This window comes from Terrapene carolina, unplaced genomic scaffold (genome assembly GCF_002925995.2).
Source record: "Terrapene carolina triunguis isolate 2854851 unplaced genomic scaffold, T_m_triunguis-2.0 Scaffold142, whole genome shotgun sequence".
Classification (NCBI taxonomy): Eukaryota; Metazoa; Chordata; order Testudines; family Emydidae; genus Terrapene; species Terrapene triunguis.
The window spans coordinates 3,897,858-3,921,562 of NW_020664493.1; the positions used below are offsets into that span (position 1 = coordinate 3,897,858).

At 37.1% G+C, this 23,705-nt stretch overlaps 1 long non-coding RNA gene across 1 annotated transcript; it reads left to right on the top strand.

The window, feature by feature from the left end:
* The first annotated feature begins 112 nt into the window (after positions 1-112).
* Positions 113-23,375, top strand: LOC112112599. The gene is made up of 3 exons (XR_002908620.2): positions 113-214; positions 6,793-6,885; positions 21,416-23,375. It is a non-coding gene; the product is annotated as an uncharacterized LOC112112599 (long non-coding RNA).
* The last annotated feature ends 330 nt before the right edge of the window (positions 23,376-23,705 follow it).

A 23,705-nucleotide genomic window follows, 5' to 3' on the forward strand; every position in this document is an offset into this window, starting at 1 on the left:
CCCCTCGCTCCCCCCCCCCCATTCCCGGCATGCCCCGGGGCAGCGGGGCTGGCTCTAACGAATTTGAATGAAGAGTCCTGCGCTTTCGGCGCCATTTTCGAGTGATGCCCGATCGCATCGCTGCCGCGGGGGAGCCGGAGCTGGCGGGGCCGCTGGGCTGGGCGCAGACCGCCGCCAAAAATACCCGCGGCCCGAGGAGGCGCCTGCACAGGCGGTAAGAGCCGGAGGGAGCGGCCGCGGGGGGAGGGTGTTGTCCGGTTAACGGTGTCGACCCGTGTCCCGCCTCCGGGAAAAATCCACCCGAAACCCTGTCGGGGAGCGAGCGGTGGGGATCCCGGCCCCGAAGGCAGCAGTGGGGTGAGCAGGGCGGCGGTAGCGGCGGCACCTCAGCGTATCTGTCACTGTCAGTCTCCAGCCTGGGAGGATCGGGGCCCGGAGCGCCCGCCTCTCTCAGGTAACCCCCGCCCCAGGGCGGCTGAAGGGAGCATCTCCCGGGCAGAGACCCTGTCTGCGATAGCGCTTGTGCCCCCCTCCCCCCGCCTTCGGAGCGGCTCAGCCCCAAGCAGAGATGGGCAGGGAAGTTAGAGGCAGGTTGGGGACCCGGAGCACCCCGAGCGGAGGGCGCCTTCCCAGCCCCCTGTGGGCGCCCCTCTGCCGTGACGTGACGTGACAGGCTGTGTTCCCCGTGGCCGTGAGCATTGCGGGGCAGACCGGAGAGTGCTCGGGATACAGCGATTGCTGGTTCCACTGTTCTGCAGCAGCCAGCAGGGCTCCCCTCTCTCAGCCTCCCGCCCCCCCAGGGTTTGTAACCCGGATTAGGGCCCCCCGAATAGCCCCTCCTCCCCCCCCCCCCCCGTCTCCTTTCGATGAAGGCAGGTTGACTCCTCTGTCTCGGAGCTCTCTCAGCCTCGCACTTTTTAAGATCGTAATTTCCCGTGTCACGATCTCGAAGCCGCCTTTAGCAGAGCCCTGGGTGACGGTTGTGCTGCCGCACGCTATCGCATTTATCATCCCCGTCCCTTTGGCTAATAACGAAGGACCGACGCGCTTTTAGTCGTATATTACCCAGTGTTTTTAACATTAACACGCGAGTTTCCTTCCCTAGCTCAAAGAGAAAACGTAATTTGGGGCCGTTTGAATTGTACCAGTTATTTGTAGGTGCTTTTCGCCTTCTCTTCCTCCATCCCCGCAAAATGAGTAAATATCGTTCCCATAGGCAGCGTAGCCTAATACTGTGATTAGAAGTGGCCATTCACCATCTCTTCTCCGCCTACTAAATTCTCCGTCTCTGTCACCCGGGTCGCTATTTGTCATTGGCTTAGCTATTTTTTTGGTGGCTGTTTCTATGTCAGTTCTCGGTGGGCAGCGGTTCTCGGTCTCCCCTAGGTTATGAGTATTTGTGCTTATGGTGATATGTAATGGGCTCACTCTCGCAGTGTATGTGATGAGCGATTACCCCGTTGCATACACATAATATGTGACACTGTGCCTTTTCCTCCACGACGCTATTTAACCCTCTCGGGACTGGATTTGGCGTGGGCGCTCACGCTTCATAGTTGCGCACACACAAGAAAGACATCTTTTTGTTGCAGCAGTTACTTGGTGGGAGTAGGGGGGGGATAATAATGTACAGGGGGCAGATAAGCTAACGTACAGCACTGCAGATTCAGAAACAGGCAGACCATCTGGCTCCTTCCCAGATACAATTTCTAGCGCTACTTTTATTCCTCTGCCTACTTCCCTATTTGCTTTCGGCCGCCAGAACCTTTCTCAGATGCAGAAAGACGTATGAATATTTCCCCGAATCCTGCTAGATCTCAAGGCACTAGTCTACTTTCCTTGAGCACCGAGAACCCCCGTTCAATCCCTGGGAGCGTTGGGTGCGCAGTGAATTCAGGATCGGGCCCTCATTTATGTGCCACTTCAGAAAATACTGGACCGAGTATTTGGTCCCCCTGATTGGCTGCATGAACGCATTACTGGGGCTTGAAGGTTGGACTGGGTCATAGGATTTCTCCGCTTCTCTCGCTCTGCACCCCCCCAACCCCCCGCGCGCGCATCTATCCACTCTGGTTAATGCCAAGAGTATGTGCTTTTTACTTAGCACCCTCTGCACCGAAAATAATGAGTTAATAGAGTAACGTAGGAGGAGGGACGTACAGAAGAGTTGGGGTGCAGAAGTGCTGTACAAAGGATTTCTATGTACATGGCTGAAGGCTTGTAGCCTTAAAGTGAAATACAAAACTTAGCATGTTAGCTGGATTCAAGGTATTTTCTGTGTAAGGCAGAAATACAATAGTTTAAGAACACATTCTTATTGTGAACCCTGGGGTTTTCTCAGTTTTTAAATCCAGTATACAAATCAGACTATTCAGTCTATCTATTCAGCTACAGTTACTCTTAGTTTGTCTCTAGTTTATCATTAAATCCTCATAGCTAGAAATTTAAGTTTAATCTGTTAAATTGTGATGCTAATAATACCTTATGATATTTTATCATTTATTTCTTTGGAGGTACATGATTACTACTTAACTGTTTTAAGAAACATTTTTAATACTTTATGCGGCAATGTGCACAAAACTGTTTCTTTGTAGCTGAGTGTATACTTTTTAAAATATCAGTATTTGAACAGATTTACACTACTCAGCAATGGAAGTAAACTTATAAACACTGACTTTCACTTTCAAGGAAATAACTGTCCTGACTCATAGTTAATTTATAAAACAGAACAGGTAAGTATTGTACAGGTGCGTATGCTTTATTTCATTCTCTGACATTCAAGTACATAGCATACATATGCTTTGTTATAGTCTTCTATAATTAAAATATTTGTACTTATTAGATATTTAACTACATCAAACAGTGTTTTCTTTTTAGCTCCATTTTTATTTCAGAACTTTACTATTTCCATTTTTTATAATGATATAAAAGTGGGTGTGGCTAAAAAGAAAGCAGCAAGCAATCTGATATCATTATACAGTGCGCATTTATGTAATTTATATAGGTTTCCTGATACTTGATTTACTCATTTAATGTATTTGAGAAATTCACTTAGTTTAAATTGAACCTCATAGGACTGCTTGCATTTTTCACCTTAGTTAAAATGTCAAACATTAACTGAGGTTTACTTGGCCTTAGAAAAGATTAATTTTGATATTTCCTCTAAATATATTTGTAGCTCTAATAAACATGTATTTACACTAGACCCATAAATGAAAGTTATAATTATGCATTTGTGATCAGATTATTGCTTATAATTTTGTCATGAAACATAATCAGTATTCTCTTCATAAATTTGTTTCTATTAAGCCTGTTCAGTTATTTTGGCTCTCAGAAAAACTTTTCAAATATGCTACAGTTGTCCTGTTAAAAGCTAAAGTTGCACTGAAACTTCCCAAGAGTTACAGGGTGTTTTTGTTTGTTTGTTTTTTGCAAGTGTAAATGTACTGGAGATTGAAGAAACTTTTTTTAATAAATAAAAAGGACTATTTCCTAGTAATTTGGAATTACGTGGGTAGCTTTTACTGATATTTTTGTATTGTATTGGAAATCTATTGTAGCAACATTTTAAGATAGAATATTTTAGTTAGCTAGATATTAAAGTTAGAATATACCATCTGTCCTCTTTGGGGTTTTTTTTTTTTTTTTTTTAAGCTTAATAGAATCGAGACTTCTTACTGTTCCATGTGAAATACAAAGCTATAGAGGAAAACTTATTTCTAAACTTAATAGTTTTAATTTCCTTAAGTTAATTGTTACTTTCTGTATTAGGATACATTAGAATTTGTAGTTATATATTGCTTGAACTGCATACATGCTACCTGCCTATAGGTACACTCCTCAGGGAAAATTTATGTTACCCATATTGGATGTCATAAGGCTGTTCTAACAGGTGTATCAAAAAAAAAATCTGGAGTGTTTTGTGTATATATATATAGATATATATATCTATATATATATATACACACGCTTCCTATTTTTATGTACAGAATAGTAATGTAACGGTCTGTTTTTGTAACAACTTACTATTTTTTAATATTTGAGATAGGAAATATTAAACTATATTTAAAAGGAACTGGGAAACTTAAAATTATAGTTTCTGCATATGCTGGAGGTATTTGCTTTCTTAGATACAGGGGGATTTTCCAAATTACTAATCATTTCAGTAATTACATTCATTACTCATTTCATCACAAATTGTCAAAGGTAGAGCATCTTAGACTTTTTTGGCTATCTGTGGAAGCTATAGGGAATAAAATTCAGGCTTTTCTGTCCAATTGAAATGAATATTTGATAGTAAAATTTTTAAAAAACAGAAAATCGCTTTTTTTAAGGTATATACATATATTTTGGATATATTCGCTATGCATCTATTTGCAAGTTCTAAATAGCTAATAATAATAATCTTGCGCTAGAACCAGTGGTCAGAAAAAAATACTACCTTTCCTATTAATAATATTAATTTTTTGTTTGGACCAAGCTGTACAAAATCACTTTATTTTTATACGTAGTATATTACATTTCTTTGACTCTTTACACACTACTTTAGTTTAGAAGTAAGTTATTTAATTTTTGACTCAGCTAGTAATGCATTTTTAAGATAGAAATAATAGTAAGTATCTACAAATATTGAGGGAAAGGTGAGACAAATAACAGGGATATGAAAGTTGTCTAAATTTAAACCTAAATGAAAAAGTCAGTTTGCAGTTTTATTTATTTTGTGAATTATTGGCACTTGCTCTATAGAATTGCTGAGTAGTCACTGTCTTAGTACTTATCAAACTTGAACTTCTTTTCTTTTTAACTCTATATTATCATGAAAATATTTTCATAATTTTGTGTGGTACACTATATTTCTGAAATGGTAAGAATTGGCTTAGTTTAAACCTTCTGTCTTTGTTTAATATAACTTAAATCAATGCCTGTATTGATTTGTTTAACCCTTTATTGTAATTTTTTTTTTTTTAAGTCTAATTCTGCTAAAAGAAGCATTTGGGTAGGTCTATACCTTAGAGATTTAATGAGTCTATAATTCTGAGAAAAAATTTAGTTCTCAACTTCATTTATTTTTGTATGACAACTTCCATCAGTCTTGCATGAAGATTGGAGGTGGATAATGTAACTTCACTTCTAATTCAGTTATGTTGTAACTTTGACTATTTTTAATTGACTAATATTTCTGTCTAATTGGAGTTCACTGTAGTTGTACCTTTAAAAGCTAGTTTCTACTTGTGGAAAGTAATAATAGACTTCAAAATCTTTCTTTAATTCTGAACAGTTTTTAAAATTTTAGCAGTTCAGAATAACTAGAGTACAAGTATGTCCCCATTTATTATTGTGTATACACACAAATGGTGTATAAATACAAATATATAGCTTTTACTAAATACTAAAGCATTTCCAAAGAAGACTTATTCAAAATCAAGATATAATCTCCATTTTTACTTGAAACTGAAAAAAATAGCAATGACTCTCTGTGGTCTTTATTAATGTCTAAAGGAAACCACTACTGAAAGTGGCAAAAATATATATATTTTTAGCTATTTAGTTTCTAAAGGCTGGTAAGTGTACCCATTGTAAATATAGATTATTATTAACTTTGAGAATTGAGTCAAAAATCCACTAATTTGTTTATCTAGTAAGAAATGTCCAATTGGATTAACATTTGGACTTAGAAAAATATCTTGATCGTGATTTTAAATTTCTTTTGTGATAATAGGAATATGTTTAGCTTCAGACTTAACATTTAATATAGTAAACGATTATATTACTATAATTTTTTTTAGAAAAAAAATCAACAAAAGAAATATTTTTTTGGCTGGATATTTTTTCCAAATTATTTGTGCTTAAAAGGGTGGGAGTAGTGAAGATGTATTGGGGAAGAGGAATAAAGGTAAAGAAAAATGCATTTTTACAATAAAAGCAAGTTAACCTTATTCAAAATACTATCATTGTCTTTAATAAAACTTGAAAATACAGTTAAGGAGTAAAGCGCAAATATATTGAAAATATTTGTAAACAGGTGACCAGATCTAATCATCTGCTGCTTATTTATTAGACATAGTTAGGATGTTTCTTGTCATAGCACCTACAGTACAAAAGCTAAATAAATCTGAGCATTTGGCTATATTAATTCACTGTTTTTTCCTGTAAATATTTGAAGTGACCATCTTTATCAGGTTTTTGCCTTGTTTTTATCCAATAAATTCCATGGTCACATTTCCCCCTCTCCTCCCCTTTAAAATGTGTGTGACTGCAATACTATACAATTCCATTAGATGCTATAGAGTAATTTATTGTGTTTATACAATTCCTCCTTGTTAAAAATGTTGATTGTACTGCTGATGTCTTGAAAAAAGTGGGCTAAAAACTGTTTTAAAGAAAGCACTACATGCTAAACACTTCTTGATAAAAGTCAGTAGCGGATTTCAGGAAGTATCACAGCGCACATGTTAATTGTTAAATGTTTATAGTTAACTGTTTAATTCTTTTTCTCCCCTCCCACTCTTTCTCCCCCTTACTTCCCACAAGAATACATTATAGGGAGAATGAAAGCAGAAACATACTAATCTGATTTGTTTCAGGAGGCTACTGATAATAAAGAAGCATATCACAGGTGTTTCTAATCAAGTCAGTTTGGGTTTTTTTGTGTGTGTGTGTTTTTAAAATTAGGGTTTTCCTTAACATAGACAAAGTGAGGGTCAACTTGATGACCTACATCTATGTTTGGGGATCAACCATGAAACTGTGGGTGTCAGAAATATGTTATAATACATGACATTTTTATTGCAGGTTTTGACCTTTCAATAGAGAGCTGATTCTGGAGAACAACTTACTTCTGTGATTGAAAAATTCTCTCTGGGAAGCTGATGGAGCATGAGAATGGTATATAACATATTAACATTTCACATATTTCAGATGCTCTTTATTTTTAAAAATGCATGTAGTAATAGGACTTCTTTGGTTTATGCATAGTGAAACTGTTTTATACTGGATTAAAGATTTTCTGTTTGCTGAAGTTATTCTTCTTCACATTCGCTCTGTTAAGTTTTAAGACTAAATAAAAAAACAGTCTCCATTTCCCTCTGAAGACAGTCAGTGTGTTAAGTGGCCAAAATATGTACAAAAAGCTGAGCTTGCAACTGTCTTGCTTATTGGAGTTACATAAATTCTCCATATAGTGTTGTTCTCATATTCTTGTATTGGGAATTACTACTGGTAATGCAAAATAATAATAGTAATGGATGATACAATAGTTATTTTTAAGTAATTTTATTCTGTTGTCAATAGTGTGTGTGAAAGAAGAATGGAGAACTAGCTGAGTGCATTTAAATGTACTGTACAAAATTATTTTTTAAAGTTATTAATAACTAGCCACTTCACAATTAAAGCAATATAAAATTTGCAAAATTTGTTTTCAAACCCCACCTATATAAAGAGTTATCAGAAATTTTCATTTATCTTGGAGCCTATCAATAAATATTTAAGTATTATACAGTAAAACAATGAATTATTTAACAATAATAAACATAGAATATACAGTACTCATCTTGCAAGTCTTGCTTTGCACTTAGTGGTAATTTGGTTGAAACTGAGAAATCCACTCAAAATAATCAAGAACTCTCTACTTGTATATGAATAATCTCAGCTAACCATTAAAATAAACAACTGAAATTTAAAAAGTAATTGCACTAAGATCAAACAAATTTATGTTTAAACACTAAACAGAGCACTAGAAATTTAAAGACTTTATCTCTGTCATAAAATGCATTGTGGCAAAAACTAATTTTATGAACATATTGTGTGTGACATTAGCAATTTGAGTATTCAGCTGGTATAGAGCTTTTAGCCTTAATCAAATCTTACTGCCTTTTAAAATGTATATATCTTTGCAGAAAATAATTGTACTAAAATGTAAGATATAAACTTTTCTTTTAAAAGCTGCAATAAGCCCATACAATTGCTGACTGTACCTGAAAAAGTTCCAGCAAATCCATAGATGTGTAAAATGTATCTAGCCTTAATTCGGTAGCTAATTTCAAATCTGGTTGAAGGATTGCAAGTGGTCAGCAATAATACACCTTTTATTGTAACAATATTTTAGAAAATATTTTTTTCTTAAAGAATGTGTGGAAAATATTTGATATAGTATGACCATTTTGTAGGTACTGAAAGCCTTCTACATAAAATTAACATCTGAAAACCAAAACCTTGAATACACACAAAATATAAAATGTAAATAAATTTGGACTAGAGCATAACTTTATATTTTGATAAACCCACCACCTTGTTTATTTTATTGTAAATAGGTAGTGAATTTTTTTAAATCTCTATTAAAATAAAACAAACCCCCCAAAATTACTATTTTATTGGGATTATTATTAATACTCCTGTTTGGGATACTTTGCATAACATGCAAAGTTTTTAAACTTTAGAAGCTGTTCAGAACCTCTGTACTTGATTCAGTGGGTACTGTTCAGTTATGAATAATCTGAGTTTCCAGTTCTCTAAGAATATAAGGACTTTGCATTCATTTTAATAATTTTGTTTGCGCTCATATTTTTCTGTGCAAAAGCTATTACAATCCTGTTAATGAAAATCAGAATGATATCGGTAGGCAAATCTATCTAAAATTCCCTTGTTACAAATTTAAAAGGTGAAAATTTGATAAGGTATTCCTCAGTCTGACTAACGTTGAGGGTATTTCTAATGTAATATTTTGAAGGAAAATATGCTGTCTAGATTTTAACCATGAATCTAAAGTATTATTGTAAATTTAGGGCCTAATACTGCAAACTCTTAGACACACAAATAGTGCTAAAGACTGCCATGAGTAAAAATTTGCAGGATCATGGCCTTAATAGTTGCAATCCTTTGTTTTTTAATATTTGTTCAAAATACTTGATTTCCTTAAATGGATAGTTTTGAAATATAGTAATATTTTGGGGGAGTTGCCTCAAAATGAGGAATTAAAATATGTACCAACACACTTACTCAGAAGACTTACTAACTTACAAGCTCAAATATCACACAGGACTGCTACTTTAAATAAAGTTGTCAATTTTCATTATAAAATCCACTTTTCAGCTCTTGATTTGTTCTAGAAATTTTCCATACTGAAACTTGGTCTATATAATTCACAGCCCAAAAGAGAGTATAGTGACTGTCTAGAGGGATGTAAGGTGTGTTTTTTCTCACACTTAAGTTTGACTGCTGCAATCCTTACTTAGGCAAAACTCCTGTTGACTACAATTGGGAGTTTTGCCTGAATAAGGACTGCAATGAGGGGCCCTTCAAAAGAATTGGTGTGGGCATTTAAACATAACTTTTTGAATTAGTCTTAATTATCTAATAGTAATTGAAGGTGAAAGGGATAAAAATGTACAAGATTTACTTTTTTACAAACCTACATATGTGTAACATTTTGTGACCATTTTTATTATTCCTACTCTAGGTGTGTACACAAAACTATACAGACATGTTGGCTAAATAATAGTTTTGAGAGCTGACAACACATGCTCATATAATAGATCATAACTCTCTAAAAGAGCTGTTGCAGATTACTGTGTCAATTTACCTATGCGTTCTTTATAGTCTTCTCTTGCTTTTCTAAGTCAATTGAAATGGATAGCTGCATATCTACTTCATGAAAATTATTTAACTTGTGCCTAGTTATTACAACACATGTAAAATCACCCATTGTTTGAAAACTCTGATATCTTAGGCAAGGCAGTTTAAAATTTTGGAATCCTTCATAACTGCATTTCCTGGCTTTTGTTGATTTAAACTAAATCCAGCCTTAACATACAAAAGCCTACATTAAAATGTTATCAGATTTAAATAAGCATTTCACTTTTATTCTGCCAGTCATTTAGTAAGACATCTGTGTAATAAGGATTTGAGACTGGTCCACTTAATTTTTCCTTGCCTGTGAATAAACATTGTTTTCATGAGACTTAATTTTTAAGAAGCAACAAACTACATGCAGATCATCTTTAGCAATAATAATTAAAACTAATTGATATTTAAATATCTGTTCTTTTACCCAAAAACATATGTCTAGATGTGGATGGGGGGATTACCTCATCTTGATTTTTTTTTTTTTGATTTTTTTTTTTTTTTTTAACAAAAAGTTTGGTCGAAGTGCCTCCAAATCAATAAATTAAAACTGCATTTGAGGTTTTCTATAATCAGAGTTCACTTACTTAACTGTTCACTGTACTGCACTAATATTTTTTTAATCTACCTTGTTTTGAATTGGCTATCTTGTCAAGTGTTCAGATAATAATTTGGAGGGGAAGCAGTATGTTCGGAGATGTGGTTGCTGATTGACTGGTCTATTTAATGTCTGAGTAATCCTCTATTACCAAACATGCTAATTTCTGAGTTTATTTGAAATAATAGTTGGGTATTCACTGCAAGCATTTTCTGAAGTGAAAAATCTGAATAACTTACATATTCTCTGGGGGGAACCCCAGTCTGGTGTATTTCTCTAATGTTTTTATGGCAATATTTAATGAGAAAATTATTTCACAACTAAAGTATTGTAGGAGGGGAATGTCTTATTCTGTCAGGTACACTATTTTTAAAAAATAAGAAACTCAGCTTTTCTGTGAAATGCAATTGAACATTTAGTCATATGTAAAAATATTTACACCATTGCATTAATATCTTAACCTTTGAGTTTGCCCTTATTTCTTTATGGTAGTAAATGCTTTGTTTTAAAATCTTCAAAACAAAGTCTTATTACTTCAGCCTGCCACTCACACCAACCCCCCTTTTGTATTAAAGATGGTTTTGCTTAGGGGGAAACGACTGGGTCTAAATAGTGACAATTAACATTAATTTAAAGAGATTTTCTGTGAAAATAGTGTTATAATCAGCATTTTATGGTCTTTGCAGCTTTATTTAATTGGCTTTATTTTCTATTTTAAAAAATGCATAGAGTTTGCATTTAATACTTCATAATATATCTAAAATGGGTTAAATTATCCCCTATGTGGGGGAAATTTGCAGTAGGACTGGGAAATCCTAGGTTATGACTTGGAACTTGTGCTGGTAACCTCCTGGGGCAAAGTTGACCCTTGGTAGATTGGGCTGGGGGTGTGATCTCCAGGCTGTTAGCACAGAGAGAGTAGCACAGCACTCCCAAGCACCCATAAATGTAAGCTACCCAAAACATCTGCCAGGAGTGGGGGATTAGAAGGAGGCCTGCTGTCCCTCATGGCACCATTTCTTCCTGATAGGAAGCCTCACCTGTAATTGGCTCAAAACACACATGTAGAGAATTCACATCGTAAAAGAGGATTCTTTGCAACATAATGTTTACCCTGTTAGCATTACCATGCGGGCAGGGGACTGGACTCGATGACCTCTCGAGGTCCCTTCCAGTCCTAGAATCTATGAATCTATGAATCTTGTACAGGCAAAACCCTGGTGAACAGAAAGGTTCTCTTTTTCATGCCTCCAAACATGCAGAGGGTCTTCTGCTGGCTTCGAAGAAGGGAGAATGATGCTTCTCCACCATCTCCTATTTTTCACCAGTATCTGTGCAGATCCTCTCCATGAGCCTACCCTAACATGTTTTGGCCCAAAGGTGGGAAGAATATTAATTAGGAGACATCATCTTGGGTGTCACAGCTGCTTTTTAAACAAAGGGCCACTTTCTGATCTTCATTATGTATGCATATATCTCAATTTAATGTGGATTGTATGCAAAGATTATTAAATATATGTTGTCCCTACTTCAATTAGTAAAACTGTAGATTTGATTTAAAAATGGAATTTAAATCTTTGCTCACTTCAGTAGTGCATACAAATATAATTTGAAATATGACCACAGGGAAATGCCTATTCTTTCTCAATATCATAGTAAGGTTTAAAATCTGGGTCTTAGTTTGCAAGAGTGCTTGTTTTGCATCCAGTTTATAAATTGGAGAATTTGAACTATCAGTCAGAAAATAATTTCTTCTAGAGCATTAGGTTCTGAAAGATAGTTCTGTATGTCTTTAAAGCAGTAACTTTCCCTAGATTTGTAATTAAGGTATTGATGTCAACTATAACCTTGCAGTCATAGTGACTTGGTTATCAGTACTTTATATCTATAGCTAAAATTGATACCTTTGCTAACTCGCCATAAGAAATGTATACCAATGTTAAATACTTGATTTAGCAAGTACAAGAACCTACACACAAAAATATTTTCCTTGAAAAAATTCCTGTTTAGAAAATGGATTCATCCTTTGTATTTTTCATGTGTAGAATTCAGTTTGTCCATCCCACTGAGGTTTCTGTGATGAAAATGTGACAACTCAACATTATGAATATTTTTCATGTCTAAATTTTTAGAGTGCAAAATAACTTCGCTTTAACCTATGTGGGTGACCCATTTTCTGTTCTGTAGGAAACTGTATCAAACTAGTCACTAAGGCCTTGATTCAGCACACCCTCCCTATTTAGCAAAACACTTCAGCACATGTTTGAGTGCTTTGCTGAATAGAGATAGAGTTAAGAAAGTTCTTATGCTTTGTTAAATTGGAGTTCACCCACCATGATAAACATAACGTGTTCTCAATGTGCTTTTTTGGTTTTGTTTTGTTTTTGTCCGTGCACTCTGCACAATACCCTTCAAATAGCTTCATAAAGACACAGATTTTGAGATGGCAAGGTGCCACCACAGTGAGACTTAAATTTAATGTTTTTTTTATTTTATTTTATTTTTTTTATTAAATTTTGAGGAAAACAGAGCATGAGGAGAATAAGCATATTTTGAATGAGCAGAAATCCATCAGTAGCCTATAATCAACTGTTTGCCTCATTCTAACTTATTTCGAGTAGTTACACTTAGTAGGAGACTCCTTGCAAAATATCAAATTATGTCAATTAGCAGGTACGGTCAAATAGCTATAAAAATCAAGGATAACACATCATAAGATGTATTTTGTATATATTCATAATGATAACTTACCACAAAAATAAGGTAGTACTAATGTGCTTGAAAATGTAACTACATCGATTATGTAAAAATGAAGTTATAGTAACATGAGCCTTCACTACTGTTGTTTGATATTAAATCTTTGAGAAATGGAGAGAGACCACTAGTTTACTTTTTGTATGTATGTTCTACTATTTTACTACATAATCAGCTGTTCCATAATTTGCTTAGAGGATGGTGTAGTTTCTGTTGTAGTTATAATGTTCATTATAGAATATCCTTACATGCTTTACAGTTCTTTTAAATACTTTCATTTATGCATTCTGTATGTAGTTTAATAAATATCTCTAAAATATTCCCTTTTAAGTACCATTTTATTTAAAGGTCATCTGTAAATGTAATAATTCTTCTAAAAATCAAATCAATGACCCAAATATTTGATATGTTGTTATGGTAAAATTTATGTCTGTCTTCTGCAACAGTGCTGGAGCCTTCAGAATAGAGATTGAATTGTCACTTAGAATAAAATCCACAACATCTAACCTTCATGAACCTGCAAAAGAAGAAAACAAAAATTTTGACTTGTTAATGTGCAAACTGTCCCGGTTACATTTTTTTTTCTTTGGCATTTAGCCCCTTCTAAAGTGGTTAGGTTTTCTGCTTCCAGGTGTCATCTCTCATATCATATAATGTCCATAGTGGTCTGATTTATTTTCCATCAGTGTCGACTGAGGTTAGGCCCCAATCTTGCAGACACATGCAAGCTTAACTTTAAGCATGTGAGTATTCCCACTGAAGCCAGTTAGACTATTCATATGCTTAAAGTTAAGCATGTGGGTAAGTGTTTGCAGTATCAGATCCATTTTGTTTCTTTTACAAATAGGCAGGCAAGAAGCCTAGAATGGAAAGAACAAGCATTTTCATACCACCTGGTTCAGATTGACTCCTCCCCCTTCCTTTTGCTACCAATTTGATTCCTACCTCTGAATCAAGCAGTCAGATGTAGAAAGTTCGATCAAAAGTTCTTAAAGCTTATTTTTAGGGTTTTATTTGTTGTATATTTTCTTAGGAAATATTGAAGGTCTAAGAACACAGAACAAAACGAGGAAAACAAGTGTGCAATAATACTCTGCAGATGCAGGGTACAGGATTGTTCTGTCTGTGAACAGGTGGCTTCATGTGGCACACAGGAGGAGAGATTCTCTTGGCAGTGTCTTCCCAGCCTCTGACAAAAAATATGACACCTCTGACTCAGAATTAGAAGGGGAAATCTGCCAGGTAGCATACGCTCCTTAATTTATGGATGTTCCTTAACGTGTGGGTTACTCTTCACCACAAAGGATCTGGTATATCCATGCCAGTAATTCTTGGAAGATAGTGAAGAACAGTCATCTCCTTCCGAAAGAATTTGGGGTGCCTTACAATTTATTATTCATATTACAAGAAAGGCCCATATAATATAAAATTCTTACCACTTCATTTAAATCTTGGAAGAAAGGACAATTTGAATTGTCTTAAATACTGAATCTAAACTTTAAAACGGAGCAGGTTTCTAAACAATTTGATGCAGAATAGGCTCAAAATCTATTTCCATTTGAAAGCACTAGAAATCTGTTTTGAAAGCTTTGGAGATGTACAGTGCTTTTAAGAGTTACACTGTTGTAAGATAAGTTCTGTAATTTTATCTAACATCTGAATCTTAGTTTCAGGGCCTTTAAGTTAAGTTCATCATTTCAGTCCTGTCCTGTTAGGTAACTTAAAAAGGCAGAATACATTTATTTCTGGAATTTTGTTTTTGAACATTGTTTACTAAATAATGACTTTTTGAATTGTTAAAGTAAATTGCAAATATTTGGTTTAGCGCTACAATTCCCTTGAGGTAGATAAGTGCTAGCCTCATCTTTCATATGTGAAAAAGTGATCGCCCCCTCCCTCCCCCCCCCCCCGTACCCTTCTGGAGTAAGAAAGATAATCCAGAATTTAATGATGACTCCAAAAATGACTCCGTATCCTCAGGGGAAAATGCCTCCAAAGGAGAAGACTGCCATTTACTTAAATTAATGAGTCTCATGTACTGTTAAATACTTTTATTTAAAAAAAAATCAGCTGTTAATTGTCAAGAAGATTCATGACCATTCTGATGTTCAGGATTGTGGATATTTACTAGACAATGTTTGGCAGAGCTGGGAGTAGAACTTGGATCCTCCTGACATCTAGTCCTGTGCTTTAGCTATTAGATCATACTTCCTTTCCTTAATTTTTTTGGTATTCAGATTAATTGTTGGAGATTTTACTTATAGTACTGAATATTGAGCCTAATGCAGAGCAGCAGAATGCACTTAGCATTCTTGTGCTCTTTGCAGAGTAGAAGGAGTGATGAAGTTCCTTTAATTTGGTAAATCTACTAAGAAAATTGTGGACTTTACCTGGATGACTCTAGCTTCAAAAGTCACCTTCACTAATTACAATAGCAATCAATACTGTCTGCCTCGAAATACACAGGAGTAATGGGTAACTGCTCCGAGAACTGAGCGTATGGCTATTTCATGAACAAAATGCTCATATGTACACATTTTAGAAAGTAATCTTTCCCACACACATTCAACTGCAAAATAAAAGGGTCTGGAATCAGAAGTAGTTCAGATAGGGTTATTTCTGTATCTCCACAGCCAACATTGAATGGATTACAGAAATCCAAAATGGATTAAGAGTCTGCCTCCCATGGAACATCTGAAACTTCTGTCCAAGTGTCAAATTAAGGGCACTATAATAATGCAGTAATATTATGTCAAAGTGACAGCAAATATTAGGGGTTCCTCTGCTCTTGACTAGCGGGCTTCCTTGTCTGTGCACTGGATCAGTGATCCTTTAGATACAAATAACGGATGACCTTTCCCTTCAAGCCTTTTGGCCTCCTGAACGCTTATGAAAATTGTGACAGTAGTGACACCAGGTCATAGAAGAAAAGATAGCACATTATCTCTGTTCTGGATGGCTGGTGCATAAAGACTATCTTCTTTCGGGACACACAAAGAGAAATACGTAGGGTAAAAACATTGTTCCAGGGGCTGGGAGTTAACAAGAGGCCAACCAGTCCTTTTGTGTTTTCTGGTTCTCACTTCATGGCATTTTCTCTCATTCTAGAATCCTTGGAAGACACACCCAGCTGTGAGGACCAAGTTTGCTGGGGTTCATTGTTCTGTGCTAAGGTCCAATTTTTGTCTTTTTACCCAATTGTATATCATACCTATGCAGCAGTAGACTACAAAATGACAATTTGAAGAGGCTTATGCTTCCATACAGTACAAGCTTGTATCTAATATAGTGGTTGAAAAAGTAGCATACCCTGAAAGATTACTTGCTGCAAGATTTTGACTTGATTCGGACAACATACCAATCTGACTAGGGCCTGGTCTACACTACGGGATTAATTCGGATTTAGCAGCGTTAATCCGAATTAACCCTTCACCCGTCCACACTACAGAGCCAGTTAATTCGAATTAAAGGGCCCTTTAAATCGATTTCTGTACTCCACCTCGACGAACGGAGTAGAGCCTAAATCGATTTTGTTAATTCGAATTAGGGTTAGTGTGGCCGCACACCACCGAATTACTGTGTTTAAGTTAATGGGGTAGTGTGGCCGCACACCACCGAATTAATGTGGTTAAAAACCGAATTAAGGTGCTTAGTGTGGCCGCGCACAATCGAATTTATACAACCTGTTTCCCAAATTCGAATTATCTAAATTCGGATTAATCCTGTAGTGTAGACATACCCTAGGTGGAGTGCTTGCAAATCAGTGGAACTGGCCAAGAACAAAGCAAATTAGAAGGGCAGTCTGATTAATCTTGGTTATCTTACTTCCCAGCTTCCAGGCAGTGCTGTGGTGTATGCATTTAGTACCACGGGGCCTACAAAGCAGGGTGTTACACAAGCTATGAGTTTTTCATTGGGACAAAAAGCCTTCACTCAGGGTTTTACATATCACGGATAGGGAGTGCAAAGGCATATTGACAGAATACAGAGTCATTGCACATGGGTAGAAGGAACCTCAGCAAATAATACTTTTGAATAATAAACTGTTTCCAAGGACTATGCCCAAGCTTGCAGTCTTTGTCTGGACAAAAAAGCCAATACTCTGGATGTTTTCTTGATATTATCATTTGATCTGATATATATTACCTGACATTTGGTGGGTGGGAGAGGCAAACAAACCTCCAGAATCTGCAGTTTGACTTAAGCAGCTATGGTTTTCAGATGTGAAGTAAATTAGAGGCTTACACCCAACCCTGCTCACTTTAGTGTCTGGTCCACATATAAGAATATACTAAAAGACTTGTGGATGTCCAGCAATGTACTATCTGTTACTAGCTTCTAAAGAGAAACCACAGGATTTGGAACATATCAATTACTGTAGGTGAAAGTATCAAACAAGTCTTCTCTACTATGCATTCTTGATTTTTTTGTACAATGAATTTGACCCAGAGCAGGATGTTGTTCCCATCTCATACCAGACTTAAATTGTAGCCCTTAGGGTGTTTTACAGTCAGTATGGATGGGACCCTTCAGGTTCATCTCCTCTGGAAAAAAAAAACTAAAAGTTCGATCTGTGGTTCTTCCCTAGAACAGAGAATAAAGTGCATCTGCTTAGATTCCTCCTACTCCTTTCTGTGAACTGAAAAAGAGGTAGAGTGTGTGTTGAATTCTTGCCCTAGCAAACTTGATTGATTTTTTTTTTTTTTTTTTACTACTACAAGTATTAAGAAAAGTCACAATGTGAACATTGTAGAACAGTTCAGAAGGGATGTTAAAGTAATTATTTACTGTATTTAATCTTTATATGCCTGGTTTTAAATTGACAAAGTGAATGAGGTAGTATCTTTTATTGGACCACTTCTGTTGGTGAGAGAGAGACAACCTTTCGAGCTTACGCAGAGAAGAGTTCTTCCATTGACCTAGCTGTTGCCTCTATGAGAGTTGGACTTACTACAGTGGCACAGCTGCAGTTCTGTAGCATTTCTAGAGTGGACATACCCCATCACTTTAACTTCTACTGGCTTGCCCCCCTAAATTGGAAAACAAACCACCTCTTTAAATGAGTGGCTTCAAGGGCATCTCTGGCAACATGATTTTATTAGTCCTACTTCCAAAGGATGGGGTTGGCAGCGGTATGGGCCTTTGTGTGGATACCCCTGACTTCCAGCAGATCTCAGAGACTTGAAGATTCTGGGGCCTAAGCCTCTGGGTGGTTCTTGCGGGGTGCGATGCACTCTTCTACCTCAACTCTCCCCACCCAAAAAAAAAAAAAATTCCAAAGAAACATAAGTAGAAAAATGGAAGCTTCCTGTCCCTTCACAGTTGATGATGTCGCCCTATGTTGGAAAGATTTTTAACTTACCAGTTCTCAGCCTAAAAATTGCTTTTAGAAAACATATATAGAAAGGTTCTGCCAAGACTTTGTTATGAAGAGTGTAGTGTGACTTTAGAGTTGAGTAAATAACTAACATAGTAAAAACCTTCAAAAGTCTAAGAACAAGGCAATTCAATTGAATTTGGCCAGTACGTGATCATTAGTAAGAAATGTGTTTTTAAAGGAATTAAATGTTGGCAGTATTTAGCTATTTTGTGTTTCTTTTGATCTTTTAAATAAATTGGTAGCCAATGGGCATGAGTTTATTTGGTTTAGTGGAGAACCCCTTTGCCACCTTTGGCCAGGTAGGTTTAAGTAAATTTATTTTATGAGTGGTCCATTCCCTGATCTCCATCAACACTGTAACTCCTGGGGTGAAGGCTTTCTATTTCCCCTCCCTTCCCTTCCTCAGTGTATGATTAGCCCAATCTCTTCAGGTAGAAATTTACTGTCCTGGCACAGTATTGCAGTTAGGTGCATTTTTGGTTTTATTTTCAGAGAGACTATGTAGTCAGACCTCCTGTATAATCCAGCATTAGTCGCTGTAACAGGATAACTGAGTAGATGCACCATTGGTCTTCGTCAGGGTGACAAATTTTAAGACACCATTCTTAAACACCAGAAAATAATGGAAACTGATTCTAAGGCCTGTCACTATCCACCATTAGGAGGGCTTTGCTGGTTTATACCAGGTAAACTGGCAAAACCTTCCTAGTAAAGATGCAGTTATATATTTATACTTGTGCCAGCTTCCTGATCAGTATAAGCACTTTTATACAGATATGTGTGACTATACTAGAGCTTTTACCAGTATAGCCACGTTGGCTTAAAAAAACAAAACAAAACAAAAAAAAAAACACTCCTAACTAACATAGCTATGCCAGCAAAGCTTTCTAGTATAGACCTGCCCTGATGCTCCTAGGAGGCAAGTGGGTAAGGGAAAATGACATGGACACAAATATTTTCTGTAAAAAAAAAAAAAAAAAAATTGTCTGCACTACGTCACCTTTGCCAGTGATTCTGTTCTGTGTGAGGCATTGTGTTCTTGTTTTTTGCTCCCAACGCTCAGTTTGAAGTCATGGACCATTCCATCTCAAACTACCGAAGGCCAGGTCTACATCAGAAACTTTCACTAGTATAGTAACATCAATTAGGGGTGTGTGGTTTTTTACACTTCTATACCAGCAAAAGCCCTAGTATAGCCGTAACAAGTGCTATTGCCAGTATAACTTAGGCTAGGTCTACACTGGGGGGGGATTGATTTAAGATACGCAAATTCAGCTACGCAAATAGCGTAGCTGAATTGGACGTATCCGAGCCGACTTACCCCGCTGTGAGGACGGCGGCAAATCGACCGCCGTGGCTCCCCCCTCGACGGCGCTTACTCCTACCTGCGCTGGTGGAGTATGCGCGTCGATTCGGGGATTGATTGTTGCGTCCCGACGAGACGTGATAATTCGATCCCCTAGAGATCGATTTCTACCCGCCGATCCAGGCGGGTAGTGAAGACAGGCCCTTATTTTATTTGGGAAACCGGTAATATACCAGTGAAAATACTTTTGCCAGTATAAGCCGTGTCTAGAGACTCTAGAGTAGGAGAGTTTTTTCTACATCTTGTCTAGTGTAGAGTAGGCCTGAGTGAGAGCCAGCACTCTTATTAACTCTTGTGGGTTTTTCCTAAAGGGGTTGGGGTGCTTAAACTATCCCCCTGCCCAAGAGTATCTCTTGTAAATGCTAAGGTGCTAGCCCTTTTGAGATATGACCTACAGTTTCTTGCTCACCTCTTGAAACTGACAGTTCTACTTAACCTAGATTTTAACTTCTAGTATTGTTAAAGGTGACCCTGAAATTATAGCAATATCAAAAAGATTTCCATTCAAGGGAAAGAAGAAACATGTTTCGGGGATTTTTAAAATTTTCTTTTAATGTCAAGATGAACTGAAGTTTGCACATTAGAGACATCAAACTTAACATCTAATCAGAGGAGAACTATCCACAGCATTTAATTAGTTTGACAAGGATCTGAAATTTGGACCATAAAGTTACTGTGTGCTAACTTGACAGGAACAAAAGTCTAAAGCTGACTTTAATTGTAAGTGGAATATTGGTCCACTACTAAAAGTAGATGTTAATGAAGGATTTGTAATGTATTAAAATAGCTAATGTCAATACTGTAAAATTAATGTTAAAGTTAAACAAGAAAATGTGGGGTTTGACTTACAGCTTATGCTTTCACTCCTTTGACGTTTTGTAGACACCTTGGGCTAACGTAGCAGCACATAATGGTTTGTGGGTTTTGAAAAGGTGCAGGCCATATTGTGCTGCCTCAAAAATACAAGGATTTCATCCTCCTGAAGAGAAATGTCACTTATGAATTAACATGATCCTGATGTCAGCAGTACATTAGCAGCACGTAAATATTGGCGTTAACTCTGTAAATATCTCCAGTATTAACTGTGCTGCTGAAGTAAAGTTGGCCATTCTCTGCAAATGATCCTAAGGAAGTACTTTGATGTCATCCGACTTATCTTCTGAGTGTGTTAATTCATGTTGTAAAAAAAAAAAAGAACTTATTGTTTTTGTTCTATATTTTGACCAGTTCAGTACAGATTTTTAGAACCACATAGAATCTGGCAGTAAATCTAGAACATTTCCTTTAACACTGAATTTAGTATAGGAACCGTCTCAGACTACAGCCTTCTTCATAAACATTTATGAACATTTTGTCCACATGGTTATTGTACAAACTTAAATTAGTTTAAATCTCTGCATGACTTTAATAAAGCTAATGAGATTTGAATTGTTTTGTTTTACTTTCACAGCACTTCCTATACCATTACAAATTTAAAATATATTTTGTCAATTGTTCCTCAAGTTCATCAGCTACAGCTAGAATGACTTCAGAAACTCTTTTGAACAAAAGTGGCAGTGAAAAGTTAATTATTCTAAAATTATTTCTCGCATTATAATAGCTATAAATATGTAAAAAAATAGTTTTAAAAGTATATTCTCTACAGTTGATTGCAAGATAACTAAGTTTCTCATCATCTACTAAAATCTTTCTTCTTCAGAGGAGTATTGCATTGAGACAACTGAATCTGCCACAGTAAGGATGGAAATTGCATGGGTTTCTTTCCTTTTCTTACATGCAGCGTTTAACTGTGTGGTGAGTCAAATGTAGACTTTATTGGTTATGTAAATGTGTCACTAATTTTAGATACAGTCAAGATCTTAAAGTGTTTCCTTTATGATCTTTTCTTCACTATCATGACTCAGTATCACTTGCTAGATCTAATTGTATTAGCCCTATTACATTTTACCATTATAAATCATACTTGTCCTCAAACCATACTGGCTTACATTTTAACTTATCTCCACCGGAGATTTGCCCTGATTCAGGCCTCAGTGGCCAGCCACCAGTGTGGCTGAACAGATGGAAACCTCTAATGTAGATGGGCAAAGCTGTTATGCTATAATTTTTTTCACCACGTACAATTTCAAAGAAGGGTCTGCTGTACTGGTACAAATCACAACTTTGCTTATCTATAGTATGGGCTTGCACTGGTGGACCTTACTACAGTGGCTGTTCACCTATGACTGAAATTTTCAGTTTAGGTGACACTGGACAGTCTTAGGGAATTATCTTTCACTATCAGGAAATGCTCAGTATGGGTTGCCTATTAAACACTTCAGTGTAAGTTGTTAGTATATCAAGTTTACAGGAAGAAAAGAAATGGTTAGCTAATTGGTGTAACACTGAGGTAGTCAACCCCATTTGAAACTAACTCAAAAAAATTCACTCTAGCCAAACCTTTGAGTGTCGAGGTGTCTGTCTTGTGTCCCATCTGAGGACATTTTGCCAAAGTGAGGTTCACTATCTGGTGTATGTTAGGTACCTGATTTAGAACTAGACAGTTTTCCTATTGGGGCTTCATCTATCAGCAGTGTGCTGTGACATTTACCATAGGAGACTTTACACATGCATTCCAACAGTCAGAGAGAATCAACTTTTATATGAATCCCTGCCGAAGAAGGTCACTCTCTAGCAGGAGGCTTGTCTTCTTGAGACTCTCCTTTCTGCAAAAGTCACCGATATAGCTAATATACTGCAGCCCAGGCTGTCAAGATGGTTGATTTTGTAGGCCCAGTGCCTTAGTATTTCTGGCCTCTGCTGCTAAGACCATTATGAGAGCTGATGTGAACCTACAAAGCTGGTCACAGATATTGCATGTGGCAGCTTCTCTAAGTGCATTTGCATGGCTTTGACATCCAAACTGGAGAATTTAAAGAGATTGTACTAGTGAGCTGAAGCTGGATGGAAATCTAGGGAGACCAATATCTAATTGGGAGGAAACAAACTGTGCACATACCATTCTCTTTCTGCTGAACCAAGAAACTATCAGAAAAACACCTGCCAGTTTGCAGTGTTTTTTACCCTAGTCTTCATCCTCTGCATAATCATAGGCTCTGTAATAGAAATGTCACTGACACTTCCCTTTATAATCAGTTGCTTATAACTTTGCCAAACTTTAACCATTTGGGTTGCAATTTTCCACTCAGGGTCTCTGCCACATGTGGATTTTATTTTTCCCTCCCAGCTGTTTCAGAGAACATTAGGGAAAAATACATTGTTTGGCCTATGTTAAAAAAAAAAAAATGCTGGCAACCTTTTCCTTGAAAAAATCTCTAGTGCCCTGTGCTTTGGAGCAAGGACTCCAAATTTGGGTGTGCGATGGTCTTTGTGTCTGGGATGTGTCTTTGTGAAAAATCCACCCAAGTCTGGGCAAGTTAAGTCTGTGAAAAATTGCACTTTGCACATGCTTAAGTAAACTTCTTAGATTTTAGCAGCTAACTTCCCCAAAGATTTTGTGTGCACTGGGCATGCTCCGGCCCATAGCTGAGCAGGGCTTTCTGTGAAAGTTCAGCTCTCGAGCAGCTGAAATGAGAGTAGGGAGCCTGTCACTGCTGTGCTTTCAAAGACAACCCCCTTGCTGGGCCGAGGCAAGTTGGAGGAAGAAGCTGCCTGATTCAAATGCAAAGGGGACAAGAGCCGACCCTACAGGGGGAGTAGATGGGAACATGGGGGTGTGGGTAACAGACTGGGACAAGGGAGAGAAATAGTGGAGGGACTGAGACACAGCAGCTGGGATTGGGTGGGCAAGGAGCTAGGGGGAGGAATGGGGATAGGAGGAGGGATTTTGAAAAGGTCAGACTAGGACAGGGGTGGGCAAACTATGGCCCATGGGCCGGATCTGGAGCCCGCTGCCTTCCCCTCCCCCAGGGGCCGCAGGGACGTGGTGCCGGCTACTTCGGGGAGTGGTGCGGGGCCAGGGCAGGCAGGGATCTTGCCCTGGCCCTGAT